The sequence below is a fragment of the Rhinolophus sinicus genome, linkage group LG02 (genome assembly GCF_036562045.2).
Source record: "Rhinolophus sinicus isolate RSC01 linkage group LG02, ASM3656204v1, whole genome shotgun sequence".
Classification (NCBI taxonomy): Eukaryota; Metazoa; Chordata; class Mammalia; order Chiroptera; family Rhinolophidae; genus Rhinolophus; species Rhinolophus sinicus.
The window spans coordinates 186,353,312-186,367,585 of NC_133752.1; the positions used below are offsets into that span (position 1 = coordinate 186,353,312).

At 44.2% G+C, this 14,274-nt stretch overlaps 2 long non-coding RNA genes across 2 annotated transcripts in view; one reads left to right on the plus strand and one right to left on the minus strand.

Moving 5' to 3' along the window:
• LOC109445814 (uncharacterized) overlaps positions 1-12,718 on the plus strand; it is a 58,962-nt gene extending 46,244 nt beyond the window's left edge. Inside the window, exons 4-7 of the long non-coding RNA XR_012494080.1 lie at positions 1,155-1,308; positions 4,791-4,902; positions 9,828-9,903; positions 12,441-12,718. This is a non-coding gene — a long non-coding RNA (uncharacterized LOC109445814). The remainder of the gene's footprint in view (positions 1-1,154; positions 1,309-4,790; positions 4,903-9,827; positions 9,904-12,440) is intronic.
• LOC141570157 (uncharacterized) lies at positions 1,204-10,675 on the minus strand. Its single transcript, XR_012494081.1, has 3 exons — positions 9,895-10,675; positions 8,673-8,747; positions 1,204-1,332 (listed from the first exon to the last, which is right to left on the minus strand). It is a non-coding gene; the product is annotated as an uncharacterized LOC141570157 (long non-coding RNA).
• Positions 12,719-14,274: the final 1,556 nt, after the last annotated feature.

Genomic DNA, 14,274 nt, shown 5'->3' on the forward strand with positions numbered 1-14,274 from the left:
CCTCAGGAAGCCCCACAGCTAGTATTCCATGTTGGGTGGAATGACTCAAATCCTAAATCTACTGGTAGTCCTGTCTTCACTGACTTATAGTTTTCCATTCATTTTTATCACAGGGCAGAGTGTTCCTAAGAGATATCCCCAGGATTGCCTATATTCCACATATACCCTTTCCTGTTCTTAGCACATAGTAGGGACTCAGTTTCCTCTTAATAGTCAGGTTCAATCACTTGTCCAGTATAGAGAGCTCCGCCTTTGCTTGTTGGTTCCCTAGCATGAGGACCTCAAAGTGGCCAGGTAGCTGTCTTAGTTGGTTTGTAGTTACTCAAACTAGTGTTAGTTTCTGATGGACAATCTCCTGTTGGGAGCACCCAACCCTGCTCATGTTTTCTCAAAGCTACAGGTGTCTTCTTGGACTCTCCTTTTGAGCAACTTTTCAATTCTCTCTGAGACATGAGCTTGGAATTCAAGGTGTATTAGGCCTTTCACACACACACAAATGTTCCACTTGGAAACCAAAGAAAGAAAAAACCGAAAGAGGAGGAGGAGAAAGTGGAAGAGGAGGAAGAGAAAGAAAAAGGAGAAAAGAAAGACGTTATCTCTGTCAGGGAAGGAAGGTTTTTCCAGAGAGGATTATGTCACAGTTGGGTCTTGCATTAACCCTAGTGCCATCACCATATGTGTTGCTTATGGATCTGAAGCTCTATTTTCTGGTTTGACATATGAAAAAATTAATAATGAGAAATCTGTGTTTAAGAGCAATGAGATCATGTGGTTCTCTGGACCTGAAACTGTGTTAATTCAGAAATGTGAAATAATTCTTGGAACAAAAACAGAAAAACTATCTTCCAATCTTGTGCAGGGCTTTTTGAAATTTTAATCATTTTTATGAGGTTAAAAATAACAAAAATTGTAGTTTGACAAAATACTGAACACTTAGGTCAAGACAGAAATTGGGAGGGTGGGGGGAAGACTTGCACTGGCTGGGTTTTAACCTATAAATCAAGAGAAATCAACAGAGAATTTAATCCAAACATGTGCTGCACATAGTTTCCACTGTCCTGTGTTACCAAGGTTAGAATTATGTTGGGTTCACTAGTGGAAAAGTGAGAAATTGACGACATCTGCTCACTGAGTCCTTTCTGCTTTCCTGATAGCTACTGCAGAGGCCTTGGCATTCTGTGATGAAAGCTTCAGACGCATGATGGGAAGTGTCACGTGGCGGCTGACCAATTTGAAACCAGGGCTCTGTCCATGTTCCCAGGACTCTTGTAAAGCATCTTCCTCTTGCTGCTGACAAGATCAGACACTGTGGGTGTTCTGTGGTATAGTATTCTGAAGGGGGGAATGTCACCAAGAAAACAACGAAGCATAAGAGTCATACCAAACCAACAAAAATCAGGGTATCTTTGCCTCCCATCACCACCATCATCTCATCTCATCTCATCTCACCTCATCTCACCTCACCTCACCTCACCTCACCTCACCTCACCTCACCTCACCTCACCTCACCTCACCTCACCTCATCTCATCTCATCTCTCATCCACTCATTACTTATTCATTAATTCAACAATAGCAGTAAATACCGTTGCGGACCCTGTTGGTGTCTGTTCATGTCCTTTGTGCCTTACCACTTTGGTGCACTCTAGCCAACTTCCTCTGCCAGCTCCTGTATCTCTTTACCTAAGGGATTTCTCCAAAGCTACCTACACTCATTGATGAAGTGGTGAGGAATTAGTGCTCCCTGGGAGCTGTCCCCCACCCCCCAATGACTAAGAAGAGTTTACTTATAAATACCTCAGCTCCTCTACTCCTGAGGTGGGTTAACATTAAGGGACAGTTTCTACACCACTTTCCAATGGTCCCCCATGGGATTGAGCTCCAGTGGCCCATCGTTCTGGCTAGTTTGGTAACACACCCTTTTATAGGTGGATTTCCCTTCTGTGAATGCCTCCCCACCCCACCCCATCAGTGTTTCCTGCACCTCTCTCCCAAATGAACCTCTTCCACTTGAATCTTTGTGCAGAGTCCTCTTCTGGGGAACCCACACACCTACCATGTGCCAGGCACTGTGGCAGCAATCCACTGATTGAAGAACCACCAGATTAAAAGATTTCAGAGACCCGTGACAGGCTGGTGGGAAGATGCTTGATGGAAGTTTAAGAGTCTATTCTAACAACTTACCTTATATAATTAGTGTGAGGTTTAACTTTGTAAATCGCTTAAAATAGTGCCTGGCATAGAGTTGCAATGAAGTAATTATTAATTGTTACATTTGTTATCCTGCTGAGGTAAAGCATTGGTTGTTTAACCGTTCCTTGTTAAAATATAAATTCCCATGAAAGGTAGTGCATTAAGCTTTTAGTGGCCGTCAGTACTTTAGAAGAAATAGATTGGTCAGAGAAGCTTTAGTCACTTTTCTAGACCTCGAAGGAATGGACAAAAGGCATGGAAGCTTTAGCGGCAGTAGCGGGAGGAGTGAGAGCCAACTGACAGGGTAGCAGGAGGCGTGGGACAGTCCAGTGTGGCCTCCTGCCAGGCAAGAGCCAACATGGGGCCTGGTGAGGCCCATTTCAGGGCAGGGGAATTCAGGCCACCCAGAGTCCAGAGCCTCAACAGAAAAATGACAGTGTCAAGAATTGAACTCAGGTCCTGCTCATTCATTCTCTCATTTATCTTTTCGGTACATTAGTTTAACACATGATTATTTAAATTGGCATTCAAAGGTCATCAGAGGACTCCCAACAAGAGAGCACCTATTTATAAACCACTGGTGTGTGATGGGGAATATCCTAAGTGCTTTGGTAGGACATGTGTGTGGATTAGAAGCAGGGAATAGCTCCTTCCACCCTGGTCAGGAAGAGGGAGGCCTGACCTGAATTTGGATGGGCAACTGACCCTGCAGCCCACACTCCATCCATTTCACCCCATTGCCTCTCTGGGGCTGGGGTATGGGCAAGTCCCTTCACGTCTTGGAATCTTACTTGTAATGTTCACCTGTAATGTGGGGGCATCCTGACCCCAACCTCACAGGGCCAGTCTGCGCATTGCAGACGAGCAGGTATGGGGCAGCATTCAGCAGCAGTTCTGAAAATGCCAATTTCCTTCCCTCTTTTCTCCAGCCTGAAAGAAGCAGGATGCAAATAGGCAAACCGCTTCTTAAGCTAAGGACCAACAGGCTTGTTAGCAGACAGTTCTGAGAGCAGCACAAGCCATCCTGGGCTGAGGGAGCCCTGACACAGGTTGTGTGGGGACATTTACAGGAGGTGACGGAGAGCGTAGTGTGGGCTCTCAAGTCAGATGGCCTGGGTTCAAATGTTGGCTTCATTCCTCATTGATTATGTGACCTTGAGCAAGTTCCCAGCCTCTGTGAGCCTTAGTTACTCGTGCTGTGCAACGTGAGAGATAATATTAATCGTTCTCACCTCTCAGTGTTGTTATCAAGTAAAATGAGAGGATTTAAGTACCTGGCACATCCTAAGCACTCAATAGATGTAGTTATTATTAGAAGGGATTCCTGGCAGAGGGAGAAATTATTGCCAAGCTTCCTAACTTCTATATCTTGATGACCATGATTCAAAAATCTCTAGGAGGAATGGGGTACAGTCTGAGCGGTCATCACTTTAGACTCAGGGAGCTTTGTGCTTTGACTAGCTGGCCGCAGACACTGGTGATGCCCAGACGTTCTCTTCCTTGAGCTGAAGGCTATTTACCCAGCAGTCCTGAGACTCTGAGCCTGAGAAGATGCAGCTTATTCTATATTCCCAGCAGGCTGAATGTGCCTTCAACCCATGACAGAGGAGAGCTAACAATCTGTAAACACCCCAGCCTCTTTGCCCTCTTGTTGGGGTGTAATCCTGGGGGCATTTCTACAATGAGCTCAATAGTCACCCAGAAGGATTGAGTTGCAGCTGCCCACAGTGGTGACTAGCTGAAGGACGCACCCTGTATTAGCTTCTTTCCCATCTCTCTCTCTCACTCCACATCTTCCTTCCCCACCAGGATACGCTAGGGTCAGTTCCTCAGTAAATTGTTTGCACTGAAATCCTTCATTCTGAATGCATTTCTGGGGGAACCCAAACTGAGACACTCATTGACAGGCACCTTTAAGTAAGCGCAACACAGGCCAAACGAAGGGCAAGGCCATACCTGTGTGCAATCACGAGCGTCTAGACAGCCAGCTCAGGTCCAAGCACATTTTTGCTTGCCTGAATTATTTGGGTTGGCATGCCCAGGCAGTCCTGGACTCTCTCCAAAATTCTTCCCGCCCCCGCTTTCCCTTAGTCTTGGAGATTTAAGCTCCAAAGCTGGCAGGCCTCAGAGGGGAACAGCATACAATCCCGTGAAGGGCAAAAGTGGGCCGCTCCCGTGAGCAAGCATGGGACAGAAACAGCTTTTCTCTTGTTCTCAAGCTGGAACACCAAGGCCCTCCTGCCTCTTCTAAACTCAGAGGTGAGACTCAAATTCTTATTCCTCTGGAACCAATGCCATTGTCAAAGGTGCGATGTGAACCAAGTGTTGGAGGTATGGATGGGACTGGGAGCAAGTTGTCACCACTTGGAAACATTAACAGCAGGCCCACCCTTGGTCTGTAATTCACATCTGGGCTCCTGAGTGCCTGTCATGACTATTCAGCCGAGCTGATGTGATTTATGCTTTTATAAGGGTACCCAGGCCCTCATGAGAAAGCTGCCAGCTAAGCAGACGGAGACCACCCAACCAATCCCAGGTTCAGAGGTGGGGTCCAACCCTAAATTCAATAACAAGAGCCCTCTCTCTCTCTCTTGTCTAGATATCCTTGAGAAGGGGCAGGGGACAGAAGCTGAGAATGCAGCATTGCAATTCCAGAAACAAGGGGTATGGATTTCAAAAGAAGACAGAAGCCAATAAAATAGTAAATAAAGGTGAGCATTTATGGAGGGCTTCCCCTGGGTCAACTGTTCAGCGAATATAGAACAGTATACACACGATTGTATTCAGTCCCTCACCCTGTCCCCCTTTCTGCCCCGACCCCTCATATTTTCCCTAGTTTGGTGATGTTGAGGAGCGAATAGCTTTCTGCCCAGCATCACCTGGCCACTAAGTGAAAATGATGAAACGTGACCCAGGTTTATCCAACCCCAAGTTAGCGCACTTGCCCATTACACGCAAAGAATGAACCTGGCTCATGAGAACAACCATCAATTGTGATCCTGCTCAGCTTCCTGATGACTGTGACTCGCGATAAATATCTGTGGTGCGCCCGTTTTATGCTAAGTACCGTGATGGAGGAGACAAAGATAAATAGAACATGGACTTTGCTCTTTTCCTTCTGTCCCTTTAAGCACCACGTTCAATTATGTGACAAGCTTTTTTCACAAAGTCTCCCAGACTTTGCCGTCCCTCCTGACGTCCCCAGTCCCTAGGGAGCTAGGTCTTTACCATGCCCCTCCTGGTGGCACCACAGCCTCGGCCTCCTGGCTGGCCTCTCTGCCTACAGTTTATCGGGTAAACTTTTGAAGCACAAGATTCATAAGGTCAGCTGATAGGCAGAAGCTGACATCTGTTCCTTCCACTATTGTTGGGACATGTATGGAGAGAGGCCAGGACTGGGAACTGAGAGAGTCAGAATCTGGACCCAGTTGTGCCATTGACTGCTGGGTGACCTTGCAAAAGCTACTTCTCTCTTTTTGGAGACCTCAGGTCCTGATCTTCAAAATAGAAGAATTGGGGATTTTGAGTTTATTGGAAGCACTTCATGGGTTTCTTCATGCATTATTTATCCGTCCGTTATTTATTAAGCTCCTGCTGGATGTCAGGCATTGTTCTATGCACCAGAGATAGAGTGGCAAACAAATCCAACAAAGTTCTTGCTCTGACTGAGCCTCCCTTCTAATAAGGGAGACCAATGATAAACAAATAATATCTAATATGCCAGATAACGGTCAAGGCAAAGAAGAAAACGAAAGATGGGTAAGGACACAGAGAGATCGCAGTCTTGTGTTAATCAGGGTGATGGGGAAAGGAGTCAAAATGGGGTGATAAATAAAAAGGGGCCTGAAGGAAGTGAGGGGGAGAGCCATATGGATATTTGAGGTAGACTTCTCCAAGCAGAAGGAAGTGTCTGTTCGAGGACCCTGACGTGGCAGTAAGCTTGGCATTTTTAAGTAACAAGAACGGAGGCCGTTAGGGCTGAGGTGAAAGAGTCCATTGTAGACTGGCAGGAAATGATGTTAGAGAGTTGGCTGGGCACATGGTCGTGAAAGGTTTGCCAACCTAGATGGGACGAGCAGAAGTCACGGGAAGGTTTGGAGAAAAGAAAGGGGAAGATCTGACTTGCATTTTAAAGTACAGGCTCTAGAATGTTAAGGGGGAAGTAGGGAGTCTAGTGAGGAGACTTGTGCAAAATCCAGGCCAGAGCTGGTGACAACCTAGACCAGGGTACAAACAGTAAAAGAGAAACAGCCAGACATGGAAAAACACTGACAGGATCTGCCAATAGATTAAATGTGGGATGAGAGAAAAAAGAAACCAAGGCTACGGGTCTGAAAAACTAGAAAAATTAATTGTCATTTATGGAGATGTGGAATTCTGGGGAGAAGAGCGGGTTTTGGGAGGAGAGATAAGGAGTCTGGGTTTGATCATGTGAAGTTCACGATCTAGTAGAGATGCAGAGTGAGGCACTTGGTGTTTGAGTCTCAAGGCAAGAGGAGTGGTCCTGGCTGGGGACACAATTTAGCAAGTCATCAACACAGAGATGGCATTTAACGTCATGACACTGAATGAGAGCTCAGCCGGGAATGGGTGTCCACAGAGGACAGGAAGGGGCCCTGGGCATGTCGGCATTGGATAACGGAAGAGGAGGAGAGAACCCAGTAAAGAGGGCTTTAAAGGGCAAACAGCCAATTAGGAGGAGGACTGAGAAAGTGGCATGCTGAACACAAAGGGGAAATGTGTTCCAGTAAGAGGAAGTGATGAGCCGTGGCCAGTGTTGCTGACAGGGCAAGAAAGAGCAGGACTGACCACTGAGTGAACACCACACTGAGAACTGACCACTGGATTAGGTGACATGAGGGTGACCTTTATAAGAGTAGTTTTAATGGATGGGGTGAGTCGTGGAGGAGGCTTGGTATGCAGGGCTCTGGACCCCTTTATGCAATCCAACCAGAGTCTGTGTACACACACACACACAGTGTCCAGAGAAATATAGAAAAAAAGTATCTGAAGGTAGCTATCTTTGTTTTTTTTTTTTCTTCAGTACTTCTTTTCATGAATCCCTGACATTTTCCCTATCTAGTCAAAAACACCCAGATTGCCTGATGGAGTACTGAGAATGTTACAGCAAAAATTAAAAATGAAAGAAACTGTCAACGTTCAGTGTAACTCTAGAATGTCAAAGCCCACCTCAGAAATACTAATCTAGAGCACCAAAGCCTTTGCTTTATGAAGCTGTTTTATCAGGAGAAAAAGAAGATCCTTAATAACCAGGACTTTGGGAGCAAAAGGGAGACCTTGTGCAAGAACATGAGTTGTAGAGGATGGAGGAAGTCCCAGGGCACTCACTCCACCACCATCGGGGCAAAGCTGAGGGTCAGTGGGCTAGAGTAGGGCTGAAGGAAGGTGGAGCATGATCTTGAAGAATGTCTTAGACAAGAGAACCAAACCTTGACAGTAAGGGTGGAGGACACATAGAGAGGACCAGAGGTCAATATCCAGAGAGCGGCCAGCACCAAGGAGCTTCGTGAGGGCCACGCCATAGTCTGAGAACCACCTGCCTCCCTTTCATGGGCGATGTGAACCACCATCACACGAAACAAACCACATTCATTCCCCTTCCCATTACTGTCTTGTGGGATTCTTCCACGACTTGTCTGATTATTCCTGTTGAATTTTCCAGCTGAAAAGACTCCTGCCCGTGCCCCAAATTTTGCTGAGTCCCATCCTTACTCCCCTGTATGGACACCCACTTTTTAATGGCCTAAGATCCTTGTAAAGCTCCTGAAACACAGCATGGCTGGGTAGGGGTGCCCTATATGCCCACGGGGACTGTGAAGGTGCAGATGGGAAACACTCCAGCACTAGTGCTTGGATTGCACTGGACAGTGAGGAGACCCACCCAGGTACAAATGCTTTCATTTGAAAAAGGTTTCTGCTCTGAAAAATGTTTGGGAAGACATGGATTCAGCTCCAACATGTGAAGAGCTTAGGAGGCATCACTCCCATCCTTACAACCAGAGAAAAGCTGAACAAATGGGAAATCAGTGACTTTTCTTAGACTCGGCAGAGAGTTGAGGTTGCAGAGGTAACCACCACCTGAAATCTGGAGTTTCTGAGGGAAGTCCAAATAGGGCTTCAACATGGGCACACAAAACAAGGACAGCAGAGGAATTTGAAGCCTATGGCACCCACATCTACAGCAAATATTAAATGCAGCCCCATTTGTAGTCAGATTAACATGAATCCTCACACTAAAGTCTTATTTACCTCAGTTCCTATTACCTAATACAACATAACCAGCTTTCTACAAAAAAAGAAAAAAAAAAATTACAGGCATCCTAAAAGGCAAGGAAAAACAGAGTCTGAAGAATCAAAGTAAGCATCAGAACCAGACTCAGATTTAACACAGATTTTGAAATTATCAGCCAGATGATCAAAGTCAACATCAACAGTGATAAGTCATGTTGATAGTACGTACTCTTGATATAACGTGATGAGAATGGCACTTTCCCTTTGTGGTCTTTTCCCCAGAAGCACATAACTCCAGTGTAATCTGAGAAAAACATTATACAAAGTCATACTGAGGGGCGTTCTACAAAATACTTGATTAGTATACTCTTCAAAACTGTCAAGGTCATCAAAAACAAGAAAAGTCTGAGAAACTCTCACCGTCGAGAGGAACCTAAGGAAATATGACACCTGAATGTAATGTGATGTCCTGGATGGGATCCTGGGACAGAAAAAGGACATTAGGTAAAAAGTAAGGAACTCTGAATCAAGTATGAGCTTCAGGTAATAATTTATGAACATTAGTTCATTAATTGTATCAAATGTATGACACTAATGTAAGATGTTAAAAATAGGAGGGGCTGGGTGTAGAGTGTGTGGGAACTCTATAATTTTCCTGTAAATCTAGATCTGTTCTAAAAGTAAGGTTTATTAAGAAAAAAAATGTTTCCAATGCCTGGGCTAACGACCACGTGGTATCTTCAGCCTTAATAAACTGTGTTTTCTGTTTTGTTTTGTTTTACCTATTCTACCTAGGGAACTCAGAAACCCCACTTATCCTTGGTCCACCATAGAATATCCGTGGGTAAAAAAAAGAATACCAGAGGTGAGCAAAATTACCGGTGAATTTCAAAAGGCAGAAAACTGGTATTTAAGAGCACAAACCCTACTATTTATTAGCTGAGTGACTTAGGCAACTTATTTATCCTCCCCAGGCCCCAGTTTTCTCATCTGTAAGGTAGAATTAAAAATCAGAACACCTAGCTCATAAGATTGGTATCAGGATTGAATGAATTCGCATTTATGTGGTGCTTACAACCGTATCTGGGACACGGTAAGTACTATATACATCTGTGTTAAATAAATAAAAGGCAATCATCTGAAATTAGCAGCTATGTGGAAGCAGCAGGATCTGTGGCCAGCATAAAGTAATTTACATACTATCTGTTTTTTCCATAAAAAACAAACAAAAAGCCCCCATGATTTTCCTGAGCATTTATTTAATACTCATTGAGCAATGTTGTTTGGCATCGGGCTAGTCACTCACATGTACTAAATGCATTTACTCATTAATATCTTACAGTTTCTGATACTTTTCTTTCCCCGACTTTTTTTTAACAACTAGGAATGTCTACTTAGCCCATACTGAACCTGGACTTCCTCCTGAGTCGGGACCACCCTAAAATGCCCACCTTTTCCTGGTGAGCAGATCCTGGAGGTGAGCAGAGTCCACTAAGGAAAACATGTTTTCAGCCTCGTTCTGTAGAAAACCAGCAGTGGCACTCTTTGAGGAAAGCTCGTTTCCAGGCGTCTGTGTCCTTTCCTAGTCTCTGAATCTCTTTTGCTTCTCGCATCCCGGGAATGAAGTGTCACATCTGGGGAAGTTGCCCGGACTGCATTCTGATGATGTGTGGGGCTCAGGAAGTTGGAGGTGAAGCGGCAGGCAGGACTGACTCGGGCATCTATTCATGGCAAGTCTGTTGGCTCTGGTCTCTTCCCCACTCATGAGCCTCAGCTGAGGCTCTTCCATTCTCGTGTCCCAATTTATTTTCCTAAGTTAAAAGCTTAGTTTTGGTGTTTGGAAAGCAATTTGGATGTTCGTGGTGGCGAAAGCTTTCCAGAGGAAAAATAAAAAGTCACCATCAAGTAATGAGACCAGACTATTAAGTGTCTCATATCCTGGCTCCAAATGCAGAAGCCAAAGAGGAGCTGGGAAAGGATTTCAACAATGGCAGCATTGTTGGAGTAAGTGACAGTTGCCCATGGTGACTTAGAGGCCAACACCTATTTGGAGGTGTGAGCTCTGGTGTTTTAAAAAATCAGTCTCATGTTGTCCTACCTGATGCTTCCAATATGGCTGACACGGGGAGTTGAGAGGATCACCATAGCAACATCTCAACTAATTCCCTATCACACTGTTATTTCCCTTCCTAGATCTGGCTCAACAAATAGTCCCATATCCTAACAAATCCTTTTCCACCGGAGAGAGTAACTCTGCGATTTTTAATGAATGTTGTGGACCAGATTAATGGCAAAGTCCACTTGATTCTACCTCCTAACTGCTATCAGGTCTGCCCCTTCTATCTCCATCTCCACAGCCCCTTGTCTTAGCCTCTCCCCGTAGTTTTCCTGTGCTAATGCAATCCCTTACTTATGGGTCTCTCTGTGTTTAGTCTCACTTTGTCCCCAACCCAATCCATTCTTCGTATGGCTTCCAAAGTGAGATTTCAAAGGTATATCAGAAATACATACTGACATTTTATTTATATAATTAACACTCCCTGATGCCTTTCAAGGTATATGAAGATATCAGTATTGGCAGGTCGTTTTTTGCTGAGTGAGGCTATGGGAATGGAAGGGTTAGGACAGTGTTCTCAATTGTTCTGCATGAGAAAGAGAAAGAGATGGTGAGATAGAGGAAGAGGGGAGCATGACTCTGGAATAAAGGTCTTGGGCCAGAGGAAATTAAAGACTGCGGGGGGGGTGGGTAGGGGGGAAGGTCCAGAGAGAGATGAGGACCCTGCTGGCAGCCAAAGGAGGGCCTGGGGGGAAATGGGAATTTTGGGGAGTGAGGTTTTGTGCACCCTCAAATGTGACTCCCCTTGCGTTCTCACACATGAAACCATTAGTTTCTGTAGAGATATAGAAATACATAGTACAAATGTAGAGAAAAATCTACATTTTTCACCAGTGTTTTGTGGAGGAGTTTGTTCTATTTGGGGAATGTGTGGAAGCACTGAGTCATGCTGCAGGAATGATACGGAGCAAAAAAAGAAAAGAAAAAAAAGAACAAAAGAAAAAAGGAAGGAAGGATGGAAGGAAGGAAGGAAGGAAGGGAAAGGAAAAGAAAAGAAAAGAAAAGAAAAGAAAAGAAAAGAAAATCCAAGGCAGGATGCAGAGGTGGCCAATCTGCATAACACATACATCCAAGCTCCCTGCTCCACTGAAGAAATTTTCCATGGATCCCATCCCCCATGGGGTGGTCATGGGGCCCTGGAACACTTTAGCATGGAATACAAGATCTTTCTTGATCTGATCTCCACATACCTGTCCAACTGTATCTTCACACCCACACCCACCCTTTACAGCCCAGAGCTCTGACCTGTAATCCTTGCAAAGACTGCCATGATGGTTATGTGCCTTTTTGCCCTGCCAAGACTATTCTTCCCCTGCCCTTGTTTAGCTAGAAAATGCCTCCTTTTCTTTCTTTAAACACACTTAAGAGTTTTCTCCTCTGGGCTGCCATTTTGCCTTGAAGATGTACACTTTTATTATATTATCACACTGTTATAGTTGCATATTTGCATACCTGTCTCTCCAATATGCCTATATGCTCCTCAAAGCCAGGTTTAGTCCTAACTCTATAAAGTATTTCTAGCACCTAGTGAAGGACCAAACATTAGTCTGATGTTTGATGAATAAATTTACCTTCTATGGCTTATAAGTGTTCTACACTAACTTGTCAAAGGGGCAGAAAAATTCTCACCAGTTCTCTAAAAACTTGTCCAATACTTGACAATTTTGTCTTCATAAAGCCTGTTACTTAGGTGGTCCTCAATAAACTGTGACCCCCAGCATTCAAGTCCTGTGTCAGCCTTCTCCAAGCTTGACTCTGGTCTTGTCCATGTGACTAGCTTTTGCCTATAGGAAATTGGTAAGCATGTTGCAAAAGCAGATGCTTGATAAGTGCTTGCACATTGAGTTTGTCAGCTTAGAATGCTCTGTTTTGAAACCCCAGTACCATATTCAGAGGAAGCTCAAGCAGCTCTGTAGAGAGACCCTTGCAGAGAAGAACTGAAGTCCCTGGCTGGCAGTCACAGCTCAGCACCCAGCCAGTGAGCACCACCACTGCTGGCCATGGGAATGAGGACATTCAGAACTTCCAGCCCTCCCAGGACCCCAGCTATTATTACCTGAGACAGAAGAACCACATGGTTGATCCACAGAATTACGAGAGGTTAGTAAATTGCTGTTGATTTAAAACAATACATTTTTCAATGAAAGACATTTCATATAATTGGGATCATATAATGTGAGGTCTTTCGTGACTCCCTTCATTCAAGCTGTAGCATTTATTCCAAGTTTATTCATGCTGTAGCATATATCAGTATGCCATTTCTTTTCATGCCGAATAATATTTCATTATATGTGTACATCACATTTTGTTTATCCATTCATCGGTTGATGGATATTTGTGCTGTCTCTGCCTTCTCATTATTATGAATCATGTTGCTGTGAAAACTGTATGTAAGTTTTTGTGTTCATATATGTTTTTATTTCCCTTGGGTGCATGAGTATGCACCTAGGAGTAGAAAGGCTGGGTCATATGGTAACTCTATGTTTAACATTTTGAGGAATTGCCAGACTGTTTTCCAAAGTGGCTGCACCATTTCACATTCCCACCAGCAACATCACCCTCTTTTTACAGACGAAGAAACTCAAATTATAGAAAAGTGAGGATGGACTTTTGTGAGGGTCCTCTATTTAAAGAGTCATTAAAGAAAAAGAGCTGACAGTGGAAACTGAAAAAGAGCAATTGGAAGTCGCAGGAGAAGAAGAAACCGTTATGTAAGCAGTGGAAAGAAAGATGGTTAGAAGCATCAGTATGAATATAATCACAGCAGCAGAAAGGTAAATTACAATAATTATTGAAGAGAGGTTTGCAGGATGTGGCCAGGAGAAGGTACATGATTCTTACAAGTTTCAGGGAAAGTAGTGTCAGAAGAAACCAGATTGCAACGGGTGACAAGTAAAGAGTGTGTAGGCAGTACGTTTTCGACATTCAGTTGTGATGAAAAGCAAAGAAAAGGACTCTCCCATCCTTAGGATGGAGGGGACGTGAGCACATCTGTAGAGACAAGAAGTGGACGTGATTAAGATGCGGATACAGCGGGAAGATGTGAAGCCGAGGAAGGCACAGCTTCAGACAGGAGGAAAGCCTGGTTCTCTGTGGCCAGGGATGGAAGGAGAGAGGAGAGGGTACAGATGAGAGTGATTTGGGGGATATGTTCTTGTCTGATGACCTCTTCTAGAATTTTCTATATTGATAGGCTCAGAAGTCCAAAGAAGATGGTAGAAACTATCTGTGTTCCTTTCCTCCCTCTCCTTTCCCTCCATCCCCAGCAAATCATCTGCAGGGAGATGTTGAGTTTTCAAAGCAAATGATAAAAAGACACTGAGGGGCATTCAAAGCCTTTTAACCTACTCCACCATTCGAGGAAGATTTAAGTCTTGAGCCAAATGCGTAGTGTTTGAAGAGGTTTTTTTGTGTTTTCTGTGATTATGAGTATTCATGACAGTATTCATGGAAGCTAGATTTTCAGAGGTTGCCAGTAAATGCAGATTCCTGGGCTATAAGGCATCAGCTTTGAGGATCCTTCTGAACAGCCATTAATCATACTTGGCCCTTAACATGCTTATTAGACATTACATTTTTTTCCTTTGTAGCCCCCAATAGCCTTAATTGAAAAGCCAGGAAACTGTTCATTGTTTCTCAAAAGCGGAAGCAATAGCACTCACTTATGGTAAGTCTCAACCATTCCAGTTCATAGTATTGATTTATAAAGCCTGCT